A 19,063-nucleotide genomic window follows, 5' to 3' on the forward strand; every position below is an offset into this window, starting at 1 on the left:
TATTATTTTATATAGCCATGATATCTTTATCAAAATGAAGAAATTAACATTGGTATACCACAGACTTTATTTGCATTTCTCCAGTTTTTTCCACTCATGTCCTTTTTCTCTTCTAACTCGGGATACCCCATTGCATTTATTCTTTGTATTTCCTTAGTCTCTTCTTATTTGTGACAGTTTCTCAGTCTTTTCTGAACTTGACACTTTTGAAGAGTAGACCATATTGTAGAATGTCCCTTAATTTGGGTTTTTCTTATTTTTATTTTTATTTTTCATGATGAGGCTGAGTTTATGGATTCTGGGGGAGAATACCCTAAGACGATGTACCTTTCTTGTTGGATCATGTCAGTGGACACAAAATATTTATAGGACTTACTGCTGATGATGTTAACTCTGATCACGTAGTTACCTCTTAGTTACCACTTACAAACCTCTGTCAGGTTTCTTCCTGTAAACTTCCTGTTTTTCCCTTTCCATTTATTGTTCACTAGCAGCGAGTCACTAAGTCCTGCTCGCACTCAAGACGATGGGAGTAAGCTTCATCCATGGAAGGAGGAATTTCTGGGCATGTGTTAAATACAATGACAGTAAATAATATTTTGAGGCTATGCAAAGATACTGTTTTTCCTTAGAAGTTCAGCGGAACTAGTTCTCTCTGAATGAAGCCGAGATTGCCTTGGACAAGAAGTCAAGTTATAATGACTAAATACTTGACCTTTTTATTTATGCTTTACTGCAGAGCTATCTGTATTATAAATGGTGCTATTCTTGTGTCATTGAACCTTCTATCAATTTCTTTGAAGAGTGGAAGCATTTATATTAACTGAATGGGGTTAATGAGGGTACATTTGTAAAACAAGGTGAAACATCAATAATTGATTTTAATTTCTTTCTCATTAATCAGTTACAAAAAGCTTATTTTATCTTTTGTCATTTGTTGCTTACCAAGTAAGAAGCCATATATATACATACATACATACATACACACACACACACACACACACACACACACACATACATACACACACACACAGTATGGACATATATGTATATGGTTAGCTATATCCCAAGTGATTTATATATCCATGTCTAAAATCCATTGCTTAGAAAAACCTGCCTTAATGTTGTGCTTCTTGTGCAAGAGACAGTCATGGTCCATGCAGTTAAGAGGTGCAGTCTTTCAAAAATTATCCCAACAGGAGTTGATGGGTAGGAAGTAGGCATGTCCCGGTGACCCAACAGTCATCCCAGGACATGCTAACCATTTGGCTGATCTCCCTCAGAAGTTGGGATAATTCTAAGGTAGCCTTTGTTGCCTTGGGGGTGGTGTCCAGATGGCCTGGTCCAGAGAGAGAATGTGGTTAATGTGTTTTTAGATTCATAAGGGGAAAAAAACATCATGGTGTTTGGATGTACAACATAACTACATTCCTTACTGCTGTTCTTGGAAATGCCATAACGTAGCAAATTCTTGTTTCCATTACTAAATTCAAAAATTTTGACTCAGAAGTGGTAGTATTAGGTGCAGTGCTAGATATGGGTACACACTTGTAGCATTTAAAAAAATTGTAAAATCTTAAAAACGATCAAGATTTGGCAGTGCTGAGTTAATAGCAGTCAATCAAATTGAATTTGACCATTGGGACTGAGATTTGGCCTCTTAACCATATATTATTGCTTTGCTCCAGAAAATATTTTAGTAGTATTGTCAGAAATGCTTCCATTTACTTTTTCCTTTTTTAATTTTTATTTTTGGCAGAGCATAGCATTTGGTAATTCTTGGGGTCATTGCTAGGGTTTGGTTTGGGGTGGGAGAGGGTGTGATCTTATAGGAATTTGAAATTGAGAAGGCAGCACTGCTGAAAAATGCATTACGGCCAACCTCTGAATTAGGTTGACTTAATTTGTTGGGGGCAGAGGGCAGAAGAGATGTAGGTGTTAACAAATGTGTTAAAATAACTCTTATTTAGTGCTGGGTGTGGTGGCTCATGCCTGTAATCCCAGCACTTTGGGAGGCCAAGGCGGGCGGATCATCTGAGGTCAGGAGTTCAAGACCAGTCTGGCCAATGTGGTGAAACCTTGTCTCTACTTAAAAAAAAAGAAAAAAAAAAAATTAGCAGGGCATGGTGGCATGCACCTGTAGTCCCAGCTACTAGGGAGGCTGAGGCAGGAGGATTGCTTGAACCCAGGAGGTGGAGGTTGCAGTGAGCCAAGGTTGGAGTGAGCCAAGATCGTGCCACTGCACTCTAGCCTGGGCAACAGAGCGAGACTCCGTTTCAAAAACAAACAAACAAAAACCAAAACTCTTATTTATGGAGTACCTGGCTAGATATTTGGTATTTTGTATACATTTTATTTAAATTCAAGTTAGCCCTTCAGTGTTAGTATTAGACAGTTTTGTGGATGAGTTAAATTAAGCTCAAGGAAGTTAGGTAATTTAAGATCACATAACTAGTATGTAATGGAACTGCAGTGTGAATTCCTTTCAATCTGATTCCAAAACCCGTAATTCTTCTTTATATTGCACTCTCGTCCTCTGTGGTATGCATACAGTTGGCTGTGCAGCAGTAGGCCCTTTTGGTATATTATATAGAAAATGAGCCATTTCATTGTTTGGGAATATTTGCGTTTCCTCCCCTTCCCCCCATTTTTAGTATCTGTTAAAAGAAGAAAGCTGTTGGCTACTTAAAAAAACTTAGTTATGTTGTTTAGTTTGGTGCCTTTTGATCTGGTCATGACAATGGGAGCGATACTCTTATACTTGCTACTTGTTTCATTTAAACTGAAAAATCTGGAAAAAATGTATTAGTACGCAGGAGTGCTAACATGGAAATGAGTTTTTCTTGACTGCTAATAATTAAGCAAAAAGATAATTATGTGTTACAAGCCGTGCATGCTGAAAGTAAAATGAAATTCATCTGCTTCATATTTTTTAGGAAAATTGATAAGGCATCATTGTTGTTAATATTTTTCACATTACCTTTTGGATTTCTTAATTCAGATATTTTCTCTCCACAATTTTGAGAAAAAATTAAGAGGGGTTGCTGCCCAAAACTGGGCAAGTCTTGGAACCAAGTTGTGATTGTATATTTATATAAAAGCTCAGTGTGACCTCAGTACGTCACAGCATTTTTTCAATTTGATGATCTCTGTTTTAAAGTGAGAAAGTTTTTACTTGCAGAGTGTTTCTGAATCCTATGTTAATCTTTTTTTGAGTTCTGATTGGAGGCTCTAGTGATATGATTTTTAGGATAGGCTACATTTAGCTATATTCTTTTCCATTATATTTTGAAATCTGAACAGTATTGCAAGTTAGTACTTTTCATACTCTTGTTGATAATGTTTTGCATATGGTATACATGGGATTTGGGAACTAGTTAAGGTACTTGCCTACACTCTACTTAGAGCAAGAAGTAATTTGGGGTTCTCTGTGTACAGATAATGATAAATGGGCCAAGTTGTGGAGCAGGTTTATCTTTAGACCCCTTGCTTCTCTTTTCTGTGTGTCACTCCCTTTTCTTTCCTATGTGGGTACCTGACTACCTGTTGTAATGCCCAAGGCTTTAATATACTCATTTATGCCTTGCCTGCTCTTCCAGGATACCCATACATGTATCTTTTTCGTAGTTTGTGCTCATGTCATATATGGTCATCAGCCCACAACAAGGGAAATCAGAGGAAGTGTTGCCTGGGAGGCAGCACATTGGGAGTGTTCATGTGTGGGACAGTATAGAACAGCCTTGTGTAAGTAATGCAACAGGTAAGGTGGAATCATTTTAGAGCAGGCTGTCACACTGAGGTCTTCTCAAGTTAAGACATTACCAGTGCAATGATTCTTGAAAGGTGTGCTGCTAACAGAATGATGTTGTTAAATCTTGTCTGTGTGGGAGTGCGCATGTCTATCAGCTATATAGTATCATTCCTAAATAAGAACTTGCTGCTCCTGACATACTTACAACTTCAGTGTGTCTTCAGCTTTACACGTTTGGTTTCCTTGTACCTATTTCTTTTGTGCCTAGTTGCTCTGAACCGTATTAGTTTACTGTGAGATAATGTTAAACAATATCATGGATTCAACCAGGATGTCTTAAATCTTCTCCCTTGTCCTCATTCTTTTTTTTTTTTCCTTTAAAATCATAGTGAAAAAGTGAGCTGATTATTTTTTAAAACCCAGAAAATGGAGATTTAACAAATTCATAGCTAAAACAAGTTAGTGTTCATGTGAATAATTTTCTGTAATACCGATCTTGAATCTCTTGGATTGCTCATGCTATTCTAATTAACCAGCAGTCAATACAAGAAAAATATATAGGCATATATGCATTACATTTTTCTTGACCACTGGAGCTCCTTTGTGTTTCTCTACATGTGTCCTTTAAGATTCCTGAGGATGCCAAACCAACTTCTCTCAGTTGAATAAAGTTGATATGTTATGAACCATTCGTGTCTTTTTTCTCACTCTTCAGGAACATCATAGAATGTTCATTCTGAAAACAGTATTAGATAACATTTGGTCCAAATCTTTTATTTTTTACATGAGGAAACCGAGGCTCATAAAGGTTGAGGTTTAACTTAAGGCCACACAAGTATTTGTTGGAGATGAATTGCTCAGATAAGAGTGTTTTCTGTAGGTTCATAAATAGTGCAGTTTTATTTGTTTGTTTTTGAGACAGGGTCTGGCTTTGTTGCCCAGGCTGGAGTGCAGCCTCGACCTCCTGGGCTCACGTGATCCTTCCACCTCAGCCTCCTGAGTAGCTGGGACTACAGCACACCCTAGCATGCCTGGCTAATTTTTGTATTTTTTTTATAGAGACAGGGTTTTGTCATATTGCCCAGGCTGGTCTCAAACTCTTGGGCTCAAGCAATCCTTCCGCCTTAGCGTCCCAAAGTGCTGGGATTGCAGGCATGGGACACCGTGCCTGGCCAACAGTGCAGTCTTTAAATAATAGCCTAGATACCCATTTAAATTCCAATTTTTATTTTGAAGAGGGGTTTACGAGGTGACTCCTCTGTGGTTGTGTCCTTTGGGGTAAGCTGTAATCAAATTGATATGCAGAGAGGAAGTAGAGGGTTCTTTGTTAGAATAGACTTAAAATGTGGAATATTCTCAAGTACATAAACCTTTCTAAACAGGATGAGAAAGAAACCTGGAGCATTATATGAGCCAGTAAGTCCCATTTATTGTCTGTTTTTTGATTTATCTTGTTCTGTTTCCCCTACTCCTTACTCTTGCCTGGCATGGACAGACATCTCTTTCCTCTGTCCATTTTTCACATGTTTGTTCTTGTTAGACTTGGGACCTCAGGGTGAAAGTGAACATTACTCTCTGGTTTCTTCTAAGTTTGTGATTTATTAATATATCCTTCTAATATTTTTTGGGTGTAGGAACCATGGGAAAGGGAAAAAGTAACGCCGAATTCTATTTTTCTCAAACTCTTGGGGAAGAATTTGTACACTTTAACCAACCTTCCTTCCTTCCTTCCTTCCTTCCTCCCTTCCTTCCTTCCTTCCCTCCTTTCTTCCTTCCTTTTGATGGAGTCTCGCTCTGTCACCTAGGCTGGCACGCAGTGGCGTGATCTCAGCTAACTGCAACCTCCGCCTCCCGGGTTCAAGTCATTCTCCTGTCTCAGCCTCCCGAGTAGCTGGGATTACAGGTGCCTGCCACCGTGCTGGCTAATTTTTGTATTTTTAGTAGAGACTGGGTTCACCATGTTGGTCAGGCTGGTCTTGAACTCCTGACCTCAGGTGATCCTCCCTCAGCCTCCTAAAGTGCTGGGATTACAGGCGTGAGCCACCGTACCCGGCCTGTACACTTTAATTTTCATTTGGTGTTTTATTTCCAATTAAATGTACTCCCCCGCTCTTTTTTTTTCTCACTCAAGAGACTTCCTGTGTCTACAGTGGGTTTGCCATAGTTTAGTACGACACATGTTCAGAGGGTGCTCAGGAAATATAAGTAATACATAAGTGTCACTTTGTTCAGAACAGCCTGTCTGCATTGGTTCTGCCTAGAGAGAAATTTCCTCTTTCTTCATGTACTTGGATCACTAAGGTTTTCTGGTTGAATTTCTATGTTTTTAAAATAGTTTTATATAGGCATAGTGACTTTTGAATTGGTCCTCCCTCCCTCCCTTTCTCCCTCCTTACCTCCCTCCCTCCCTTCCTCCCTGTCTTCCTCCCTCCATCTTCCATTCCTCCCTTCCTCCCTCCCTCTCTTCCTTTTCTTCCTTTCTTTTTCCTTTTCTCTTTTTCCTTTTCTTTTTTTTTTTTCTGTTTTGACAGGGCTCATTCTGTCACCCAGGCTGGAGCGCAGTGGTGTGATCACAGCTTGCTACAGCCTTGACCTCCTGGGCTCAAGTGATCCTCCTGCCTTGGCCTCCGAAAGTGTTAGAATTACAGGGGTGAGCTACCACACCTGGCCTGAAATAGTCCTTTCTAATTCAAACCTGGCTGTTTTTACGAGGGAGGGCTTACTTGCTCTGAGACCATATTATTGGAAACTTAGAGTATAACAGAGAACCTTTGATTCTTCACTTGTAGAAATAGTCAAAGAATTTCAAGGTTCAAAATTTCGCAGACACAGACATAGGGCTGTAATGAGAAGGAAAATATGTATGTACCATCCTTTCTTCCAAAGTGTCCTTGGAGGAGAGCAAGCATAAGAATGGTGCTCAGTGAGGCCACGAGGCTAGGATACAACAGCCTGAATCAAAGCACGCCGTCATAGCCTCCTAACACAAGAGAACGTCAAGGTATGAAACCGGAATTCATTGTAATACGCAGTATTTTATGTACTTGTAAATCAAGGTAAGAGAGTGTAGGAAGAGATGATAAAGGGAGGATTTGTTTGAATCTGTCTCATCTTCTGCTTTGTTGAAGTGCTAATCAGATGATCTTTCTATCCTGCCAGTATATGAGAAACAGTGTCTTAGAGTAAGAGTAGTGGAGCTCGTTCTTGTTATCCTGAAGGCCAGCTTGCCTGTCTCATGTAAGAACTCCAGCTTTTTGTGTTCCCTTGAAATGTGTTTTTTTGTGGTTTTTGTTTATTTTGTTGCTAAAAAAAAGGTAGTGTGGATTTTGTTAGGAGACAGAGAGCCTTTCAACTTTCCTATCTCCTTGGTACCAATTTAAGCTAAAAATTCTTTTTCTATACAAGGTATTAACCTTGCCATACCTAGTTCATGCCGTGTTGACCATGAGTTTAGCTATCTCTTTTCTATATAAGGAATCACTGCTGGGAATTGGTCTCCTTCCCAAGGGACCCTGTAATTTTGATTATTTTACTTCTATCCAGGATGTCACTATCCCACAAGAGGCTGGTTGACTCAGGGGTGGGAAGAGAGGGCATAGAAAAATAAAGTAGCTTATGTTTCTATGCCTAGGATGTTTGTTTCAGAAGTTCACCTGGGCGTCTGAGACAGGAAAGGTACAAGAAATTCATGTTAAAAATTTTTTCGTTTCTGTCTTGCTGTTTACATTTATTTAAAATATTTTTAATGGAAATGTACAATTATGCCTACAGAAGGTCCTATTCCTGATACTTAAGAAGCCTAAATAAAGATATATAAATTTTAACCCGTTCCTAATACACTTATAGAATAAAGGTGTGTTGTCTACTGGAGTTTTTCTTCCCAGATCCATTTACAGAGAGGCCATAAAAAATCTGATGCAGGAATGTCTGAAATTTATATTTGTTAAAGCTGTGTAATAAGTACATGAGTATTGGTTGTTGGTTTAAAATAACTCAGTACTTAAAATTGAATCTCAAGAATATATTTGAAAATATTTTAAAGTATTTTAGAGAAAAATGACATTGCTCACTTAGGAGATTGGCCTCAAAGCAGGAATCATTTGAGATTCTGGATGAATAGTTGTGAGAATTCCTTAGTGAATAGGACAGTGCTGGAGGTGATCACTGAATGTGAATGAATAAATTGTAATATAAATACTATGTCATAATAATTGAAACATGGCTTTTTTAGATGGAAGATCATATTTCCTCTTTTAAAAGTTGATTTTACCCAATATATTCTGCTGGTTATAATATTTAGTTATATATGGAGGTTGAAGCTTAAATACTTGAGCCCCATCTCACTTGCAAAGGCGAGTAAATTGCAGAGTTCACAAACCTGGGAACAACTCAAGACAACTCTAGTGTTTGGCATAATGTTAGGTGAAAGAATATTAGAATATTACACAAGGGACCTGGTATTTCTTTCTTTCTTTATTTTTTTTTTTTTGAGACAGAGTCACTCCGTCACCCAGGCTGGAGTGCAGTGGCACAATCTCCGCTGCCTGGGTTCAAGTGATTCTTCTGCCTCAGCCTCCCAAGTAACTGGGATTACAGGCACGCGCCACCACGCCCGGCTAATTTTTGTATTTTCAGTAGAGTCGGGGTTTCACCATGTTGGTCAGGCTGGTCTCAAACTCCTGACCTCGTGATTCACCTGCCTCGGCCTCCCAGAGTGCTGGGATTATAGGCGTGAGCCACCATGCTAACAAATTCTGTTGTTTTCTCACACTGAATTCTGAGTTCTATTATAACAAATTCTCACTTTTTGTTTCTATGCTTTCTTGATTGCAAATGATAATTTTCTGAGATTTTGTTAATTTTAGTTACTTCTGGAATATTCCAACCCACATTATAGATGTTTGGTCCTTTTTAAAATCAATTTATAATTTATCCGAATCCTAGGTCTTGGTTGGTTGATCAATGTTTAGGCAACAGAATAACTGAGTAGCATTCTGCATAGCTAAGTAGCACTATTTTGCAACCTGTGCCTTCTTGGTCTAGAAAATACTATTGCTTGACATATACCAGGAATTTTACATTAGAGTATTTGGCAGTGTCTATACAGAATCAAAAACATGCATTAAAATGGAGAAGAATACCTTTGTGAATCCTCTAGATGGCAGAACAATTACAATAAATACATCTTACAAGGTGTCCAAGAAGTGTGTGGAGGAGAGAGCGTACGAAAGATGGGGTGAGACGGGGACCTGCGGGCTCTAAGCTTTCTGTCTCAACCCAACCAGGGCAGATCTGCTCTTATATGTCTTATAACTTGACATTTTATCTAAGATGTTGTTTGAAAGAAGGAACATGGCTAAAAACATGATAGGATGTCAAAGCTCAAAATCTGTTGTTGTTTTTTTTTTCTTTCGGGACAGTTTCGCTCTTGTTGTCCAGGATGGAGTGTAATGGTGCAATCTTAGCTCACTGCAACCTCCATCTCCTGGGTTCAAGCAATTCTCTGGCCTCCACTTCCAAGTAAGCTGGTATTACAGGCGTGCACTACCACACCTGGCTAATTTTTGTATTTTTATTAGAAATGGGGTTTCACCATGTTGGCCAGCCTCGGCCTCCCAAAGTGCTGGGATTACAGGCATGAGCCACCGTGCCCGGCCCAAAGCTCAAAATCTTAAGTTGTGCACACCAACGTCAAATCACAGATTTCTGTCAGGACGTATGTATGCATTATTCATGTACCCTGAGCATCTTCAGACTATAGCTGCCCTTACCCCAACACACATGTTGATGAATTCTAGAGTGATGCTGGCCTACTTTAACACTCTGCTACTTTAATTTCTATCATAGGGGTTGAGGCACAGCATAGTCCTTTAGCCTTTGTCCCTGCTGTTAAAGAAATCACCATTGTTGGTATATTGTATTGTTCTCATTAGGAGAAGAGATGACTTGGGGAGATATAACATAGGTAACTTGTAAAGATTCATTCCTCACAGAGAGTGAAACAGGGAGAGGGGGCAGGGAGAGCATCCAGTAGAATAAATGTAAGATTTTAAGTGTGTCACTTTCTCCACTTGTCTTTGAGCAGAAAGATGATTGTAGTATCTCTTCAATTTCATTTGCAAACTACTTATTCAAATTCCCCTGAAGTCACTTTTTAATAGCACGACCAATTTAGATCCTTTTGGATTATCGATGAAATTCTTGATCACAGTGTAGTATAGCAAACATGATTTCCATATGTCAAATAGAGCAAAAGGATAAGGGATAAATTTGTTATTCTGTATTTGCATACCTCATAATATCATATAATATCCCTAACAGATATTATCTTGTTATAGCTATTATTTCATTATAAACTACTTCAAAAGGCTCCTTCATTACACTTTTCTGCAGTTACCTACTTGCCCATTATCAGTGAAACGTAGCTGAGGTATATTTTAGGATCACTATTCTTCTGCCTGTTTGAGATTGTACCTGAGAATGCATTAAGATAGGCCAGCATCAGTCTAGAATTCATCAACATGTGTGTTGGGGTGAGCATAGATGCTCAGGGTACATGAATAATGCATTAAGATGCATTAAGATACATTTTCACATTCATTTAACACATCTATTGATTAACTAGTCCTGAGCTTACCTTGGGAATAGACAGATAAATCAGATGTGGTCTTTATTCTTAAGGCCCTCAACCATGAAAAATGCAATTTCATATGTGAGACAACTATATAAATAGATTTTCTTATTTTTTTAACTTTTAAATTTTTTATAGAGATGGAGTCTTGCTATATTGCCTAGGCGGGTCTCGAACTCCTGGCCTCAAGCGATCCTCCTGCTTTGGCCTCTCAGAGTACTGGGATTACAGGTGTGAGTCATTGCACTTGGCCATAAATAGGTTTTCAATGTAGTCTGACAAGGTGTTATAAAAGAAATATCCTCAAAGTGTTGTGGAAGTTCCTAGGCATGAGAAGCTCCTCTGTAGGTATTACCAGAAGTTACCCAGAAGTTACTGCATGTAGCGGACTGTCTTTGCAACACAAATGAAGGGAAGTTGATGAAATATTAAGTGTTAAGAGTTGTACCGTGTTATACACCGAGCCTGATAGATTTACACCAACAGCTTTCTAGGTTACTGTACCAAAAAATTCTATAAATAGCTTTGGATTTTTAGTTGATAACTGAACTGGAAATCATCTCTGGCTTTCGCTTCTTAAAGAATACATTATTCAGTGCTACATTTCTATAGTGATAATCAGGAAATAAGAAGGCCCACATAATCTGGTGATGACAACAGTGTGACGTCAAACAATGTCTACAAAAGTGGCAGTGTTTTCTGATTGGCCCAGATTCTTGAGTTATTTCACTAATAATTTCAATATGAAAAACAGAGAATGTCAGATCCTTAAACAACTGTTGAATAATCCATTGGTTGTAGTGAACCAGTACATAGGACTGAATAAATGCTTTATGAATTCTCTGCACACCACTGGATCAAGCAATCTGTGTAACTGTAGATAATGAGACTTCAGCCTGACTTGTAATTATGCGTGGAGTTGTTACTGTATTTTTTACACATCATCTTTGTATAGGCTCTGAGTCTAGGAGGGTCAGTCACAAATGACTGATACTGTGAATCAGGGTATTGCCACTAATCAAAAGACAGACTGCACATGTGTTCAGTGTGGAAGGATTAGTTGGTCAGCTTTGTCCTTTGGCTACTGTTGCAAACAAAGATTACAAAAAGAGGTCTGTATATGCCTATGTGTTTGTAAAAGGAGCTTTCATTTTTGTTTCATTTATTGAACCCCAACTCCTGAATTTATTTTTTACAAATATTTGTACACACAGTAGTTTTGCTAAAGAGAGTCCTTTGTTTTTTTGTTTATTTTTTCTGTTTTTTTTTTTTTTTTAAATCCATGCTTTTTAAGAAAGGTGTTAACCAGCCCCCTCCCTGCCCTCATACTAGTCCATGTGTCAGATACTAATTAATCTATGTCATGGGATCACTTTATAATCTATATTTAGGGATCTCTTTCTCATTCAGAGACACTGTCTTTTCCATTTTGGGTGTTTTGGTAATTTTTCAGTTTTCTGAGTAGCATCAGTATTTCTCCTTGAACCAAGGTGAAATTTTGCATCTATTCCTCAGTTCTCTAGGGGCCTCTTTCATGACTGCCTGCTTGCTTACTGGTAGTTTCCTTACTCCCATTTTATCATGGTCTGTGAATTTAACCAACATGATGTTTACTCCCACTTTTGAATTATTAATGAAGAAAACTGTGAGATGGTACTTTTGTCTTAATAGTTGATGCTGAAAAAGTGACAAATGCAATAAAAGCATCTTTCTCTAATTCAGTTCCTGTCATGCATCTCTTTAGTGTCTTGGTGATATGACTTGAAATAATAGTGCTTACATCTCTCTTTCAGCTAGTTCACACTGAAAGCATGTAATCATCTGTTTGATATCAGAGCCACTTCCCAGTCACAGATTGTGATGTCACAAACCAAAGATTGTTCTCTCTCAGCAGGAAGAAGCTGGAGAGGAGATGAATGTTCATGGTGAACCACATCCTTATTCAAATTTGGTCACTTCATAAAGAAAATTCACCATAATGAGGAACCAATGTATTGGCTAGTTGAAATGCCCGGTTGAATTATGCTTGAAACACTGTGCCATTATAATGGAATGAAAAAAATTCCTTATGAAAACTTAAAGTTATAATAATGAAGACATAAGTAAATATATATTTAATGCTTTTAAAATATTATGCAATGTTAGTCCCTTTAAGTTAAATGCTAACACACAAAAATGTATTTTAGGTATGTTTCTAATTTTATATACAAAATTATGTTGCTTGGTATTTCAGACGAAAATTACTTTTTAAGATTGTTATGTCAACAGACACGAAATGGATGTGTTCATTTTGACCTAGATGCCTGCTTTTATTTTATCATGGTTTAAATAAAAAGCTTATAGCTTTTGGATAATTTAAAATGACCAGAATTTAAAGATACAGCAATAGGTATTATTATAAGAATATGGCAGCCAGAATATTTGCTCCATTTCTATGAAAGGAACTAATAATACACAATCACATTACTTTTACAATATAATGCTTCTGTATAATATGTGTGAATGAAATACATCCTAAATTGCACAAACAAGGAGGCAGATCATTGACTACATCCCAAGACTGTTCAGAATCTCTTTAATTGTTAAATCTGTCAATACCAGGGAAAAATTCTTATAAATAAACCAAATCTTCAGGTACTAGCATAAAATCCCTCATCCATTTGTACCCATGAGATGTAAACTTGAAGCAGTTTTCAGTTTCTTTTTCACCCTACATGAAGAAAATACAGATTATTCCAAATTGCTGTAGGGTATTTTTTTGAAAGCTGTTACTGAAACTTCAATAATCACTTTTCTGAATGGGTTATTGTAGAGCAAAGCATTGATTTGGATAGGTAAGAAAGTGAAAATTCACTGGGATTGATACTAACAAGGACCAAATTGGGGTGGAGCAAGGTAGTATTCATTTGCCCATCCATTGTCATTAGAAGGTGAGTTATAGAAACAACGCCCCCAAATTAGTGGGACGTGAGTTTCTGTTTACATTACAATGAGTAAATAAAATCCAGAACGCTTAAGGAATATTGTTATCTGCCCCCTTTAATTCTATTTATTGGAAGCAGATTGTTTGAGCATAACACAAATTTCATACTTTTGTCCAAGTTAGTTAAAACATCTTTAATTATAATTTAAAATATTGATTAATATTCTTCATTTAAAATGTCTGCATATTTTTGAATCATGTCTGTTTACAAACTGTAATACCATAATAAAGAGGAAACAGATGAAAAGAACCCTTAAGTGTAGGTAAACAACAACAATACCACTCTTAACTATAAGAAGTATTTTGAGATTTCTAAATAAACCGTTTTTTCTCTGAAACAAATTGGTATATTAGATAATCATTACTTGTATTAAATTGCTGCTTTCCTTTGGTACTGGAAAGTGATAGGTAAGTTTCTGTAATGACTTCATGCAAAAGACTTATGATATTTAAGGTTATTTATAGACTGTCTTGAAAAGCATGAAGGAATCATATAATTTACTCCTTTAACTAAAATTTGAAAAAAGGAAAGAATTCAGTGAAATGGAAGAGAATTTCTAATTTGACTACTTTTAGACAAGTACTGAATACTTACTTCTGATTACGTGTATTATCACAAGATCTCCGTAGTTAGGTGTGATTTGCTCTTGTTTCCCTGTCTCCTCTCTTCTAAGATAATAGAAATATTAATTGTTGTAGGACTTCTTTATGATAAGGTGCTTTGGACCTAAGTTTTCCAATGAAACTTACATGAAAACCAATGTGCTTGGGATTTCTGCTAAAAGTCTATGTAGGAAATTAAAATATCAGATGAAGAAGATCAGATGATTCTGATTTGTTGTTTTTGCTTAAGATTGTCTCTCTAGAAGTCTCATTATGCAGTGATTTCTAGGGAATTTCTAAAAGGCACTGTGTCTTTTAAAATTCTTTGATGGCTTCACTAGTGCTTTGCAGTTTACAGTTTGGACCACTGACCTGAGTTTTTGAGGTTTTAAGCTACCAGACATCTTTCATCTTTTTATCCTCTTGTGAAATCAGAAAAATGTCTTCGTAAATGTCTGTTATAAAAATGTCTAGTATCTTTAGGATAAATTAGCCCCATCCTACAAGAATGTTATACCTCGATTTAGTAGAGATTATTTTTCTTCAGTATGAATGAAATGACATCACAGCTTTTTTTTCTTGCTAACAATAGAAATCAGTCATTGAGCTTTTGTTCCTTTATATGAATAGAAATATTTAAAATGCTTATTAATTTTTCTTTGTTTTATCAAGTACTCTGGGAAACAAAGTTCATTTGAATATTGTTGGTAAACATTGTCTGTGAATGGCTCTTATGCACCGTTCAGGGCTCTCTTCTTGCATTTTTTTCAAGCTATTAAATAAAATTGGGATAAAAATAAAGACAAAGATGAGACAAATTCAATGAAAAATGAATGAGAGTTTTGGATGCTTTATTATCTAGTTATGAGTGACTTGTTTATGCACCATAAGTAAAAACAAGTGTTTACCTCAGCTTAAATCTGCAAAAGCTTAGGGAAGGGTTGCAAGAAATTCAAATCCACTATCTCATTCACAGCACGAGCAGATTTAATTTCAGTAGACAAGATATAAATTAAGGTTATAAAATTAATTCTTACCTGGCAGTGGTTTGTTTGAAGCTCAGTAATTTGAACTCTGGCTGGAAATAGTAAGCTTCGAGACCCGAAATGCCTTCTCTACTTTCCTTTCATGTTTTATTTTGCCAGTGTTTTATTTCTTGCAGTGTCTTTATATCTGTATTCCTGATAATCCTGTAGCATTAGTTAGGATAGTGTGCGGTAGATGAAGACTCCATTGGGCTAGGATTATAGAACCAGAAGGGTGAGTTTTGCCTTTATCTGATAACAGCAGTTGATCTGACCACAAACAATTTGAGTGTTCAGAACTTATTAAAGATTCATTGAATGCTTCAGCAATGAGAAATCCTGATTGTTCCTATATGCATTTTACCCCCTGGAAAAGTTCTGCTTGTTCGTATTTCAGAATTACACACGCTTCCAAATCAAGCTGCTTTAAAAAACATTATCTGGACTAGAAGCATGGATGTTCTTGTACTCTCTTGCTTTCCTTTCTCCATACCAACTTTTCAGTCCATCAGCTTCCTTTCTGTAGAGGATGAAGGCATTTCTTCTGTCCTCCTCATGCTTTTGTAACCCATGCTCCTGGTACACTGTTTTTTGAATAGTGAGGTAAAAATCCAAAAGGAAGTACGGCTTTATCATGTCTCTGGACGGTGAGCGTACTTGGCATGAATGAAGAGCTGATAGGAGCTATTCAAACCAGACAGCAAACTGATGGGATGACGCTTCCATACATAAAAAACTGATTAATTACTTCCCCTGCTGGACAGCAGTATATCCTGAAAGGAAGAAAGAAAGGAGCAGATGATGATATTCGTTTTGATAGGTGTTCTCTGTTTGAACAGCTTGTCATTGAGAAGCGAATCCAGGAAAAGCTGCAGCTTCAGAGTGTGATCAGGTAGAATGGGCAAGAGTTATTTGACAGACAGTTAAGTGACGTATTTTGGGAGGAAAAAGAGGGCTTAGCACAGAGGTAGCTGGAATAAGGTTCCAAAATGCTTTTGAAAATGTTAATTTTTTCCTGTTAGTCTTTTTGGCTAGAAGCTTTTTTTTTTTTTTTTTAAAGCTTTGCTAGGCATTATTCACAGACATGTTGCTGAGTTGTTTTTTCATCTTTCGGTTTTCCCTAAAGATGGAAAGTAATTTTTAAAAGTCTTTGAGATAGAAAGAGTATACTGTGAGTTTTAAACATTTGTAGCCAAGAAAAGACTGCTTTTTTTTTTTCCAAATGCACGCCTGTTTTTTTTTTTTTTTTTTTTTTTTTGAGATGGAGTCCAGACTGGAGTGCAGTGGCACGATCTCAGCTCACTGCAAGCTCCGCCTCCCGGGCTCACGCCATTCTCCTGCCTCAGCCTCCCGAGTAGCTGGGACTACAGGCACCCGCCACCACGCCCAGCTAATTTTTTTGTATTTTTAGTAGAGACGGGGTTTCACCGTGTTAGCCAGGATGGTCTCGATCTTCTGACCTCGTGATCCGCCTGCCTCGGCCTCCCAAAGTGCTGGGATTACAGGCGTGAGCCACCACGCCCGGCATTGCACGCCTGTTTTTATACATCTTTTGGGCATCTGCGTTTTGTTGCTTTGGAGTAAAGCATTATAAGCTCATTTGATACATACTTTTAACAGGGTCTTCATTAAAGCTTTTTCTTAAGTTAGATGAAATCCAGATTAGCGATATAAAAGAATAGATTTTTAAATGTCAATTTCATAATATTTGCACTTCAGTTTTTATATTTAAAATTCAAATTTTTAAAAATTGCACTTCAGTTTAAAATTTAAATTTTAAATTTAAACATTTTTTCCCTACCTGAGTTCTTTGAGTGTATCTAGACAATATGTTTTTAAATATTTAAAAAATTATTATGCAACATTTCAAACTTACACAAAACTGAAAAATAATACACGAACCTCCAGAAACTCATTATCCAGATTCAATAATTGTCAGATTCAATTCTTTGCTAAAATATTTTAAAGCATATCTCATTTCACCTATTCGTACTTTAGTATGTATATTTTTAAAGTATGGACACTTTTTCGCATAACCCTGTGCATTATCACACCTAACACATTGGCTATAATCCTCTGGAGTCATATAATATCCAGTTCATTTTAAATTCCTTTGTCTCAGAAACTATGTCGTTACGTAGGTTTTTTCTGAGTGAGAATCCAGACAAAGTATACACTTTCATTGTTAGCCAATAGAATTTTAAACACTGACTTAGACGAACATGTATGAGAAAGAAGTAAATTTTAGTTTTATAGTGGTGCTTGACACACATTGGTAATAGGCATTTTTATGCAAGAGAATATATCTTTAGAATATTTTCTTGAACTTTTCCCACTGAACATTGCATGATACTGAAAAGGATTGTAATTTCATATGGTAATGATTGGTCATTATATACTGGTCACTTCTATAATAAATCGCCCAAGTTTTAAGCCACTGATTATTAAGCCATTTCAACGATTGAATGTGACTTAGAGTTCAGTGGAGATCCAAAATGAGAGAAGTAGAAATCTTTATCAAATTGGGCCATTGTGTTTATGAGGATTGATGTCTATAATATTATACACGTTTTTCATTAATGTCAAGGTTTTTTCCCAATGAATTTTAATTTTTCTATGAAGTTTGAACTCATGGCTCTTTTCTGATAAAGCATAACATTTGACTGTTCACTTAACTTTTCCAAGAATACAATAGCGTGAGGTCCTGAAAATAACTTGTATGCTGCACCTTCACCTGTCGAAATTCATTCTCATTCAGATTCTTTCTCTCTTCTTACTCTTATGTCATCTCATCTTTCACATTAGCTAGATGAAAGAGAATGGGAGTGGTGAATATGGGGAGCCCTTAAAGGGGTGTAGATGGAAATTATAATTTTCTATTTCCATCTAAGCTCAAAGCCACTGCTGAGGACCGTGCCCCCAGTTTTTATGGAGGGCAATAGAATACTTCTCTCCCAAGGTGCTCACTCTTGAGTACCTCTGGTCATATGTCATGTTATGGCATGAACGTTCGTGAGCTTTGTGTTACACTTTATGTTCTCAAATTATGCCTTGTCCTTTAAATCTTGCTGAACAAGGACTACGTGTGCCAATCACTTTTTGAAAGCTTAGTAAATAGTTACTGATTATCACCATTTAATATAGATAAGCTGAATGGGAAAAGGTGAGGAAAGATGCTTCCGTTCTCTTTCCAAGCTGTCTCTGAAATTTTTCTCAATCATTTGTAATGCAATGTCAACATCAGGAGAACACTTTGCAAATATGCAGATTCTGCTGGAGAACTTTGTAAGGTGGGTGAAAAAGTGGTTATAGAGGGAACTGGGATAATAGATTATGAGTGCATTTTGGGTGCAAATATTTCAGATCATTATCTCTCAGTACTTTAGCTATAAACTGAATTAATAGAAAAACATTGACTCAAGTACTGACCTATAGAGTTCCAAATAAAAGATAGTTACACTTCAGCCATTGTGGAAAGTAATTTTCGCCAAGACTTTGCTCTTGGTATTCCTGATGTTGTTCTTTTTTAAATAAAAAGCTGTATTTATTTTTACTTTCTCCAGGATGAACTCTCTGCTTTGAAGCAAGGAGTTGTCTACATGAATTCTATTGTTCAGAGATCTAACAGGTTGAGTAGCTAGTTGGGTGGATGGCTTGCTTTTCCACCCTAAATATGAGGAGAAGGAGGAAAGTCTTAGCGATTTGGACTTTTAGGTTTTCTTTGATACATATAATAAAGCACATTTTTGTTTTGTTCAGATGTCTCAACTCGCATCTCCCCTTTTGCAACTCTACGTATTCTCATATTTAAAGTGAACTCTCCCATCACCCACTGTAAATTTGGCTAAACAACTTCAGAAGCATCATAGATTTTCAAATGAATTTATGTATAATGAGATAAATGATTTTTTATTTTACAAGGTCCTTTTTTGCTAGAACATTTGGTCCATACCTAGAGTTATGCTCATAGCTGTTTACAAAATTATAAATACTTTTATAAAGAAGAAAAGTCTCTCCTTTATGCTCTCCAGTGTTTAGATGAGTAGGATTTGTGGTTAATGATTTCTTCC

The 19,063-nt window shown here is 36.8% G+C and overlaps 1 protein-coding gene and 1 long non-coding RNA gene across 2 annotated transcripts in view; one reads left to right on the forward strand and one right to left on the reverse strand.

The window, feature by feature from the left end:
* Positions 1-19,063, forward strand: part of AVEN (apoptosis and caspase activation inhibitor) — a 185,602-nt gene that overhangs the window by 58,512 nt on the left and 108,027 nt on the right. The window lies entirely within an intron of this gene.
* LOC116275969 lies at positions 12,331-15,907 on the reverse strand. The gene is made up of 3 exons (XR_004185436.1): positions 15,006-15,907; positions 13,961-14,034; positions 12,331-13,092 (listed from the first exon to the last, which is right to left on the reverse strand). It is a non-coding gene; the product is annotated as an uncharacterized LOC116275969 (long non-coding RNA).

The sequence above is a fragment of the Papio anubis genome, chromosome 7, assembly GCF_008728515.1.
Source record: "Papio anubis isolate 15944 chromosome 7, Panubis1.0, whole genome shotgun sequence".
Taxonomy (NCBI): Eukaryota; Metazoa; Chordata; class Mammalia; order Primates; family Cercopithecidae; genus Papio; species Papio anubis.